Below are 12182 nucleotides of genomic sequence, written 5' to 3'. Positions count from 1 at the left end.
CTGTAAAGTAGGGAGAATAGGTATTGTTCTTCTGCAGATGAAAACAAGACACAGAGAGGTCCTAAGGAACTTGTTTAGTGTCATTCAGCTGGTATCTGCTAGAAATAGAATCCACGATTTCTAACTACCGACTTTATGTTCTATCTGGGGAGAAAGAATGATGCTATGGAAAGAAGGCTAGATTTGGAGTCTGAAGACAGTAAAAAATTACTGAACCACAACAAATTACTGATTCCAGGTCCAATGATCTATGAACTGTGCTGACCAGTTGCCTTAGCTAAGGCAAGCTCTTCCACTTAGTACCCTATGACCCCGAATAAGATTCTCTCTCTCTCTCTCTCTCTGGACCTGTTTTTTTTTTTCACAGATACCATAATGGGATTGCAATAGGTGACACTGAAGGTCCCTTACATCTCTAAACCACCAATCCTGAGAGCTTTATTGCCTCCCAAGTGAGTGTCCCACTTCCAAAAAGGATGGCAATCACTGTCCTGAGATCCAAGGAACCAGACATAATAAACAGCTCACCTTTATAGTTGATAAAGTGCTTTCTTCCCTAATACCTCAATTAAAACTCTATTTTTGTGTGTCATTTTGACACAATTCTGGGCCCTCAAAGATCATGACAGTGGAGTATAATCTCTAGCGGATGTTACCAATGAGAAGGGCTTTATGTCTGGCACCTAAGAGCCAGCATAATTCTAAGCACAGGGGGAGTGGGAATCATTTTTAAAAGTGCCTACTATGAGTCAGGCAGTATGCTAAATGCTTCACACATATTATCTCATTTGATCTTCACAACAAGCCTTTGAGGTGGAAGCTATTCTTATCCTAACTTGACAGTTGAGGACATCAAGGCAAACAGAAGTTATGTTATTTGCCCAGGGTCACACAGTTACTAAGTTTCTGAGGCCAAATTTGAACTTTGGTCTTCTTGATTCCAGGCAGCTAGGTGGCACAGTGGATGGAGTGCTGGGTCTGGAAGACTCCCCTTCCTGAGTTCAAATCTGGTCCTAGACATATACTAGCTGTGTGACCTAGGGCAAATCATTTAAGTATGCTTGCCTCAGTTTCCTTATCTGTAAAATGAGCTGGAGAAGGAAATGACAAACTTCTCCAGTATCTCTGCCAATAAAACCCCAAATGGGTTCACAAAGAGTTGGAAATAACTGAAAAAATTACTCAACTACAACAAATTACTGATTCCAGGTCCAATGGTCTATGAACTGTGCTGACTAGTTGCCTTAGCTAAGTATCACAAAGCTTACTGTTACAATATTGTCATACAATAAGGGTCATTTATTTAGTTATCCATTCACTCATTTGTTTTTTTTGGTCATGGCAACTCACAAAACGTGAAAATATTGTTCAGAGATCTTTCAAATTATAAAAGTCCCCACAACAACACAGGTAGATTGATAGTATAAGTATTATTATCCTTAATTCACAGATAAAGAAACTGAGGCTTAAAAAGTTGAAGAAGCTTGCTAAGTTGACTTAGCTTACAAGAGGCAGAGACAAGATACAGTAAATACTATGTCCTCTGAGTATAAATCTATTGCTTATTCCACTATATTCCACTACTTGAATTAAATGTAAAAATTGTAGTTTTGAGGTAGTAAGTCAAAGACATTCAGGTACAGTAGCTCCAAGTAAGATTTCATCAACTGTGCTTTAAAATGTTTCAAATATTGGTGGTAAACATATATGAAATTATGATTTTATTTTGTTACTTCAGTCTAATTTTAAATTTCTCCCCAAAAGTCAGAATATAATTTAGGTTTTACATTTTTATTCATCTAAAAACAAAATCCATTCATTAAAATGTAAAGATTTAGAGAATATAAGAGGAAAGAAACTTTAAAAAAGACAATTTAACAAGACCAATGATTTCCTAAAAAAACATCCTCCCTCCAGGCAACCTGATTGGCCACAGTTTCCCTGATTTAGCTTTGTAATTTGCATGCATAAAAGGTCCCAGCCCTGAGTAGGTGGTGTCTCTCAGGCTTGTTGTGTCCCTGAGACCATGAAAATCACCATGTCCTTATGAATGACTGACATGTTCAATGGAAACAGAGTGGGGTTGGGGTAAAGGATGGGAGAAGAGAGCAGCTATATCCAAAGAAACTGTCATAGTTTCCTTGTTGTATATTGTTGCTTTGTAAGAGCAAATATACCTCCTCATTTATTAATTGTTCAGTGACTTCTACTAACATTGAACCTGAGCAGGGAACAGGATTTAGAGTCATGCACAAACAGATCACAACACAAAATCCCAACAATACTCTTGATGAAAGTATGAGTCAATCTACAATCTACAGATCTAGAGAGGTCAGTAAACACAGAAAACCAGAAGAACTAGAATCAATGGCAACTAAAGAGATTTGGCAATATATTGACATAAACACCTTGAGGAATTATAGTATTTACAAATGACATATGTGCATATAAACATGTATATATGTGCATACATAAATGTATGTCTGTATGCTTATATGCAAACCAAAAACACATGTGCTTGCAATAATGTATACATACAAATATTCATACACATATATGTATATTTGTATTGTTAATGTATTTTTGTTTGGATCTTTCCCATCCATTAATAGTCCCATGTGACCTGCTTGAGTCACAAAGAAACCTGAGTTACATGAGTCTGTGGTGGGAGGAGATTGCCAAATGGGTGGAGCAGGAAGGGATGGAGCACAGTTGAAAGGAAGTGAGACAGAGTGGTTAGAGTTGAGCGAGATAGAAGAAACAGGCAGCTAGCTGTGCTCATTTGTGGGAAGACCCTAGTGGGGGAAGGCTTGGGGATGGTGGTGTGCCTGCATTTTTATTGTCTATAGATTTCTTTGCTGCTATGATGGATTTGGCTTTTTGGTGTTGGGATTTGACTTTCTGGTATTTGAATAAATGTTTTGATTCTGTCTTCCATGTGGAAAGTCTATTACATTTTGTCATTCAGAATTACACTGGCATATTCATAGCCACAATAGGTCCTGTGAATTATCATGTTGGTGCTACAATATATAAACACATACAATACACAAAATGTTTATATATGTATGTGCATATAAACATACATGCATGCATATACACATATGTGTGTATACATAATTACAGAATCATGAGATCTTAGCACTGGAATGTACCTTAGAGATCATCTAGTTAAGTACCTAGTTTTACTGAGAAAGAAAATTAGGTTCAATTTGTCTCAGGCTCATAATAAGATTGTGGTGGAACTGGAATGAGAACTATACTGGGCTACTTATTTCTGAGGTGTTACATATTATTATTTTTTTTTGCTTTTTGGAGGGCAATTGGGGTTAAGTAACTTGCCCAAGGTTACATGGCTAGTTTTTTTTTTTGGTGTGTGTGTGTGTGTGTGTGTGTGTGTGTGTGTGTGTGTGTGTGTGTTAGGTGTCTGAGGCTGGAACCGAACTCAGATCCTCCCAACTCCAGAGCCGACACTTTACTCACTGTGCCACCTAGCTGTCCCTGAGGTGTTACATATTGATGATGAATATCTGAAGAGAAAACTAAACCAACTTCCTAATTAAAGGATAGAAATGTTTGTAAAAGCATCCAAGTATTTTAAATTATGCAGAGAAAACATCTGTATTTTATGTAATTTTTAAATTTTATCCATCTATTTAGTGTCATGAAGGCAAAGCTTTCATATTAAACACTAAAAATAAATTCCTAGAAAAGTAATATAAAGTTACTTCAGTATATATTTATATTTGCTATTGATAAAAATTTTAGATAGTGATGAAAATTTAAATTCAGAGATTTATAGACCCATTCTGTCTCTCTTTAAAAAAAACTATGTATGTGTTTCTTTCATAATACATACATATTTATATCAATTCTAAGGTGACTTTGAAATGTAAGTAAAAGTTCTACAAAGTAACTGTAAACTGAAGATAAAACACTTGCACGTTATTCTGATGTCAAGGATAATGGAAGTCCTATGGGCAATGACCAACACTTCATGACTACTACTCATTCAACAGTCTTCTTTCTCCATCTTCAATTCATACTGAATCATCCAACTGTGGAATGTTGTACAATGCAGAAAAACACCTGCTCCATCATCAGTTCCAGAAGATGAGAGCTCAGCAATTCATAATGGTACAAGGGAGGTCAAGTTCAGAAGGCTATTTGACAGAGAAAATTAGTTTAACTCACATAACTCCATATTGCTATTCTCCTATAAATCTGTTCTGCAGAACCTATGAATTTAGCATCCTCTAAAAGTGAATGATGCTTTTAAAATTCTAAGGGAGGTACCCTGGTTTTCAGTAGGATAGTAGATGAGCTTTAATAATAATGGTAAAAGTGAACAGTAATGTGATTTCTTAAAAAAGGTTTGTCAGTGAGGACATACTGAATTTCCTCATTAACCTACTACAATTTAAATATACCTCATATTTTATTCATGGGGTTCAAATACTGAGTCATTACATAGTTTTGAGTAATTTTATGTTATTACTGTTAGAAACTTCCCCCACATATTGAAGTGGTTGGCATAAAGAAGAAAACTCCAATTGGAATATATATTTAATTAGTTACAGGAATGATTTAAAGAAGCTTCTACAAGTCTTTGATCAGTAAAGATAAAAATGGAAATGTACAAGCATGGTAACTATACAAGAAATTTAAGTTATACATTTCTTCCCTTAAACATTTGTATAAAAACCTATTATTTGAAACTGAAGGAGAAGAGATGTCATTTTGCTGAGGAATGTAATTGGAAATGTTCACTTGATTGTAATATTATCTTGTTACGTAACCAAAGCATTTTTTTTAAAAGGTACTTTTTACTGTGCTGTCTATAGGCATGCCTATCATTTCCTTTCTATGCAAAATTTATGCTACGGAAATTTCTTCAGCCTTTTACATAGGGCTTAATACTGAAAAACAAATCAATCTGCATCAAAGTGTCAAGCAAATGGGAGGAAGGAGGAATACAGCACTAGTAAGGACATTGTTTCATTCAAGATTCTTCTGAACTTACAGTGGAAGACTAAAGGCAGTTAGAATCAATCCCAATGGCTATGTCCTAGCTATGTCCTAGCTAATGGAACATACAGCACTTCACCAGGAAGTCTATGTTCAAAAAGCCCTTGGACTCCAGATGCCTTTAAAGATGCAAGAAAACCTAGATATGGGAAGACGTGCCTACTATCTTCTGCAGCTTAGCAAATGTCTATTTGTTAAGTATATAATAATTCACATTTTTTGTAATACCAATAAGAAGATGTGTCAGCACCCTAGCACACCCAGGATGGCTGTTGGAACAGGTTCTTTGATCTGCTTTTCCAAAGGAAAGCAACTCAAAAGGAGTTAACAATCTTACTTTAATCACACACACACACACACACACATATACACACACATATCATTCACTTAGTTCAGGGGAAAAAGTCAGCACCCTGAACTTCAGAAAATACAAACAGGAATTAACAAGCAGACAAAAAATACAGACAGAGAAAATAACACAATTCAACAGAGCAACAGACAGGCTTTCTAGCTGTCTGACCATTACATACATACAGTGTTAGTTACCAGAGAGAGAAGCACCAACATCTGGGTTTTCAAAGCTGGGGGATTCAATGGCTACCCAGAGTATCATCTGGCCAAATCACAAAATTCTTCCCATAAATGGGCCCCAAAGCAAAATCTCACCTCAGAGGTATATGTAGCCTTCTCCAGGATCAGAGAACATTACAACTGTGTGTGACCCACCGACTAATTACAAAGTAGCAAAAGGCATGGGTGTTCCTGAAAAACAAGCCTCCTCTAAGCAAGCTTCTCTTGTTGGGCTCCAAGTGAAGTCCATTAGGGGCAGGGAAGATCTTCTAATTCCCTTACCTTTACAGAAGGGCATCTGTACTACTAAAAATCCTGTGTTCAAAAGATATCAGATGAATGGAAATAGCATTACCAATGCACTAGTGATATGTATTTTGTTGCTCAATTATGCTTCTTCAGAAAACCAGTAATTTATACCCATTCTTTCTTGTGCCACCTAGTCCAAAACTCTCATATGTTGCTTTTGCCTGAATAAAGCTGTTTCCTTGAAAGCTTTTGGGAGTGAAAGCATATGTGATAACTACATAAAGATGAATGTATAATTTAAAACAAAAACAAAAACCAACACTGATATTAGGAGATTTGGAATCTGTCACAAAACCATAGAATTTTTAGTTAGATGAGATCTCAGTGGCTAACTAACTAACTATATATAACTATACAATATATTTAACTATATATACATATAAGTATTCTATATACATAACTATGTATGTATATGCGTGTGTATATATATGTTGGCCACTGAATTTTATATATATATATAAATATACATTTATTTTATTTTATATTTATAATATTAAAATATATCTAAATATATATACATATGTATGTATATATATATAAAATTCAGTGGCCAACCTAAACCTGAAAGAAAAATATACTACAGCATAATCAACATATTTGATTATCCAACTCCAGCTTGAAGACCTCCAAAGAGGTGGAACTCAGCTCCTCTTGAGGCCATTGTTCTGAACCGGTCTCATTGGTAGTAATTCTGCCCCACTCCTGCTCCCCACCTCTCCCTCCATAAAGCCTAAATTTTTTCTAGGTAATTGCTGTGACATCTCAATTATTTCCTATTGTTCATTCTAATCCTGTAGATGGATTATAAGGCAACAATATTTTGTTGCCACATCTTCATTCTTGGACCTCAATGGCTCCATATAATCAGTCTAAGTAGAATTAAGCTTGATTAATTAGAAGCATTATGCAGCAGCAGCAGTTATTTTTAAAGAATTTTTTTTCATTTCAGAAGTAATGTATATTAAATGCACTTAAATATGGATGCTATAAGATAATAATAGCCTTCATAATAGTTAACACATGAGTTACTATGTCTTAAAGCAGAGCAACATAGCCCTAAGAGGATGGTATAATCAATATTATTATTATTTCTATTTTACAGATGAAGAAACTGAGACTCTGAGAGATTAAGTGTTTTTCTTATGACTTTCTTATGATCATCATTATTATGATAGAAATAGGTAGAACACAAAGCCAAGTGTCTCCTGAATCCAAGTCCAGCAATATTTCCTCTCTGCTATATGGCATCTCTAAGGAACTGTTGACATCTTATTATATGGTTACCTGGGGTTCCTGTTGCATATACTGCTACCTTATCTTATATTCCTTAAAGCTCAGTCAATATAAACCATGAGATATTGAGAGCTAGATCAATTATGTGAGTGATATAAGGGAAAGAAAGAAAACCTTGGCAATAATAAGGAGAAAAAAATAGTTTTCAGAAACTTAATTTAATGGATTGTCAACACAGAGTATATTGACCTGACTCTCTAACTTCACTCATGTGATATAAATGGGTCATCTGCCTAAATAAATGGATTTGATATCTAATAATAATAATAATAATAAGTTGGATTTATATAGCATCTACTATTTACCAGGTACTGTGATAATCACTTTATTAATATTATCTCATTAGATCCTCATTCTAACCTTGGGAGGTAGATACTATTATGATCCCTATTTTATAGATGAAAAAATGAGGTTAAATAACTTGCCCAAGTTAGTAAGTGTGAGGCTAAATTTGAACTCAGGTCTTCCTGATTCTAAGTCCCCTGCTCTGTCCCCTGTATCATTTAGTTGCTTCATGTCTATAGATAAGAGCCAAATAAGTATTTCAGTTTAACTTTTAAAATTGCTACAATACACAAAATCATAGAGCTTACTGAAGGTCAAATAATGATATGTCTCCCTTTTTTGCAACATTTAAAAGAAGTTAATGACCCAATTCCAATTTCATTATTTTATAGTTAGGGAAACTGAGGCTCAAAAAGAGGAAATGACTTGTGTGAAGTCAACCATCCTGTTAGTGGCAGATTTGGAACTGGACCCTAAGTCTTTCAATTTCTTATCCTATATTATTTTTAAAAAAAATTATTGAAATGTTTGTTTTCATATCACCTACATTTCCCAACGTATCCTTCCTTCACTCCCTGTACAGATAGCTGTATCTTATAAAAAAGGATAATAAAGGAAAAAAAGTTTAACAAATCTAATAAAAATGTCAAAGAAATCTAAAATATGATGTGTTTCACACTCATTCCCCCACTTCTGTAAAGAAGTCAGGGGAAATACTTTTTCATATCTCTTTTATGGGACCAAGCTTTGTGGTTGTAATTTCACAGTATTCAATTGCAATTGTTTTGTTGTAGTTATTGTATGTATTGTTTTCCTGATTCCGTTTACTTTACTTTGTATCAGTTCATAAGTCTCCTCATGTATTCTGTATTCATAATTTCTTACAGTATAGTAATATTACATTATATTCATGAACCACAATTTGTTGAGCCATTTTCTAATTCATGGCCATCTCCTTTTTTTCCTCTGTTCTGTTGTTTTTTGCTACTGCAAAATAGAAATATTTTTTTTTGTTATATACAGGAACTTTAGTTTTGTTTTTGATACTGCTTAGGGTCTATGTACAACAGTGGAATCTTGGGATCAAAGCCTTTAGACATTGTATTATTCTTTGCATAATTCCAAATGTTTTCCAGAATGGTAGGATTAAGTCATAGATCTACCAATAATGTTTCTATAATCCTTCCAAAATTGATTTTCTCATTCTTTTATCATCATTGCCAATTTGCTGTGTGAAGTTAACTCCCTAAATTGTTTTGACTTGTCTTTCTGTGAGTATTAGTTTATATGGAACATCCATTCATCTTCTCTGTTCTTTCAATCCACTTCAACCAACAGTTAAGTGCCTACCTACCATGGGCAAAACACTATTTAGCTGTTGGGGATGTAAAACTAGATAGGATCTAGACCTTGCTCTAAAGGAGAGTACACGGAAGAGAAAGGGAAGGACACAAATATTTAGGATATGGGGAAAAGTACTGCAGTACAAAGAAGACATCCAAACATACAATTCAGAGAATTCTGTACAGGGAACTTTTATTTTCACCACTTCGAGAGTAAGGAAAGAAGGCTTCCTTTAATGTTACTTTCAGCTCTTCAGATTGTTTGAGGTTACCAACTTCAAATTCTTCCAACAACTTCACTTGTGCTGAGCAAGTACTATTTGCTATTCTAGCTGGGGGCACTGAGGGGATAATACTTAACTTAATTCAGAAACAGGACAGGCTGAATATACTTATGGGAGCTACCAAACTCACAAACAGGAGAGGGAGTAAGCGTTGGTCATTAACTATTGCTGGTAGGGTTGGAAGGCAGAAAAGATTGATGGATGGTAATTAGCATTCAAAAATTGTCCTGTGTGTTATCTTTAGTGCTTTTGATGGGGCCCACTGACTAAAAGTATACCATTAATTTAAAGGTGAAAGAAAAACCTGTTAGAAAGTTAGAGACCTCCTTGGAATGACATTTCAAGAACTAATTGATCTTGGGAATCAATTATAAACAAGATGAGCATACTCCTGATGAGAGGTTCCTGTTAATATACTTAAGAGGTAGGTAATACTTGTAATTCAAATGAAATGATGATACACAGCAAGAAACTGATAGTCTCATGAGAGAGAGGTTTGGGCATCCTTTGATGAACTTTTTATTAGGTCTTCTTTATGGAGAGCCTGAGATCAATTGAGGATATATTTGAATTTATAGCAATTGCTGGCAAGAGGACTTTCAATGACAACCTTTGCTACCTTATTCGGTAACTCTATGGTTTAAAAGAGCTAGGATTGAATGGATTATGGCGTTCCCTGAATGCTGTCCCACTTTTCCATTACTATATAATGAGTAAAAAAATACCTTATATTTTGAATTGGGCCTAGGTAAATATCTAGAATCAATTTTCTTGAAAAATAGTTGAATTGTTATAAAAAAGCTAACATTACATTTAAAATTCTGACCAATGCTTATGCAAATCTGCCCTTTCTTAAACTAATCAGTACATTCTTGGCTTTGGGTGATTCTTTAAGGCTCCCTTTTCATCTGGGATGTATTTCATTTATGTCTAAAACTTCACTGAAAACAGAATAATTACACAAAAAACACTATTTAAAAAATGCACATTTTAAATAGAACCCTTTCCCTCCCCCCCCACCCCCAAACTGGCTAAATTGAATGCTGAAAGCTGAATCAGGGAGTTGTTACTTTCATTCAGGGTGAGAATAGAATATTAACACGATGATGGGAAGGTGGTATTAAAGGCAAAAGAAGCCAATAAATGAACCACTTTCCTGCTAATATGTCCCAGTTAGACCTATTCATTTGGCTTAGTTGCGAAGAGTGCTTTGTTGTCCTGTTTCCAAGGCCAACTAGGCAAACCTGCAAGGGTTAAACCACATTCCAAAATACAGAAGAACTTCTTTTTGTATTACCAAAGGAAAGGAAACAAAGTAGATATCCACATATTTGGGAATGGTCAAACACATTTTGGTACATTAAAGTAATGGGATATTACTGGAAAGGTTAATGTGAACGTATAAAGAGTAAACTAAACAGAATCAAGAAAACAAAACAAATACTATGACAATGTAACAAAGAAAGAAAATTATGTAAACTGACTATGAATTAGTTATCTAATCATCATCAATGTGGTATAAATAAGGAAAAAAAGATCCAGAATTGGGCAAACAATCCACACTTTATCAAGGAAACATCCTTAATGACAGAACAAAGGGTCACGAACATCCAGGGTAATGTCTTTTTAAGAAAGCAGAAAGTATAGATGAAGTTTTGCAAGGGGATTTATATTACCACCTTGTAACCATCATTGTACCATCACTGTCAGAACAAAGATTGAATCTAGAGAGAATAGGGAACTCTTACACCTCCTATGGGGAGACATAATCAATGCCAGAACAAAGGGTCAGGGCAGTGCCTTGGCAAATCCATTTCATCAGTTTCTTTCCATCTCTATTTTCCTGTGTGACTCCTGATGAATGTCTAACAAAGGAGAGCTTTGCTATTCTCCACACTCACCCCAGGGAAGAACTCACATGGAGAAGTGGGATGAGGGAGTGACTAATGGTGCTGGGTTGTTATAATCCTTCAAGCTTGTTGCTTTTCAGTAAAAGTTTCATCCAGATTTAGCCAAGTTTAAATATCTCTGCCACTTACCTCTCACTTCTTTGCTGAAAAAAAAGAGAAAACTTTTCTTCTGTGGCTTCAGCATTCCTTTTTCAGTTAATCCCCAAGGAACTATAAATAATACTACATCCCTCTCAGAGACACTGCCGAGGTTGCAATTGCTCCACGGGCAAGACACCCAATGTCATCAATAAATGTCTGCAAAAGTAATGTGCATTGAATGCAGATCTATTGGGCATCCAGAAAGAGAGAGACTTGCAACATTTTGAGTGTGTGTACTTATTCACACTTGCGCAAAATGTTCATAAGCAACAATAAGAATCATATATCATTGCCAAGAAAATATGACAAGATAATATGAGAGACATATTAATCAATAAGAAGTTATGAAGTATTGTTAAGCACCATTAGGAAGAGAAAAACCAAGACATGGTCCTTGTGTTCAAGAGCTTCACTAAGCTAGACAAGAACAAAACTTGGATAACAACCAGAGCCCAACAAAAGAGTATACAGGTGAATGGCTAAAGGTAGGTCTGACCATGTTATCACGATTACCTTACTCAGTAAACTGCAGTGGCTCCCTGTTACCTCTAGGATCAAATATGAGCTTCACCTCCCCTCCCTATCTGTTCTTTCTTCGCCCCCCATCATTTAAAGCTCTGCTAAACTGGAACCCTTTGTATCTTTCTAGTCTTGCATTTACTCCCTCTGTGCATTCTATATTGGCTTACTCGCTATTCTTCATATAAGTGTGTTCAGTCTGCTATCTCCATGCTTTTGCAAGAGAAATCTCATCCTCTCTCCTTGTTACCAGGAATGTTCTCCTCTTTAGCTTGGCCTCTTAGAATTCTTTCTTTCAAAACTCAGTTCAATGACACTTTATGTAGGTGAGTTTTTTCCTATTTTGATTCTCCTCCATCTTCCTCCAACTCCCTGGTACCCTCTAAGTTGATCTTTCATCTACTCTGTGTATACCTACTTTTTAGTATGCATGTTGTCCCCTCCATTAAAATGTTAGTTCCTTGAAGTAAGGAATCATTTGCTTGTTTGTTTATTATCAA

General features: G+C 35.4%; 1 protein-coding gene across 2 annotated transcripts in view; it reads right to left on the bottom strand.

Annotated features, from left to right (window-relative positions):
- GABRB2 (gamma-aminobutyric acid type A receptor subunit beta2) overlaps nt 1-12182 on the bottom strand; it is a 255749-nt gene that overhangs the window by 39787 nt on the left and 203780 nt on the right. The window lies entirely within an intron of this gene.

The sequence above is a fragment of the Petaurus breviceps genome, unplaced genomic scaffold (assembly GCF_028583685.1).
Source record: "Petaurus breviceps papuanus isolate PSGF00001 unplaced genomic scaffold, PetGlider_PUasm1.0 551, whole genome shotgun sequence".
Lineage (NCBI taxonomy): Eukaryota > Metazoa > Chordata > Mammalia > Diprotodontia > Petauridae > Petaurus > Petaurus breviceps.
The sequence above is the reverse complement of the archived record's forward strand: the minus strand, read 5'-3'. Positions and strand labels throughout refer to the sequence as shown.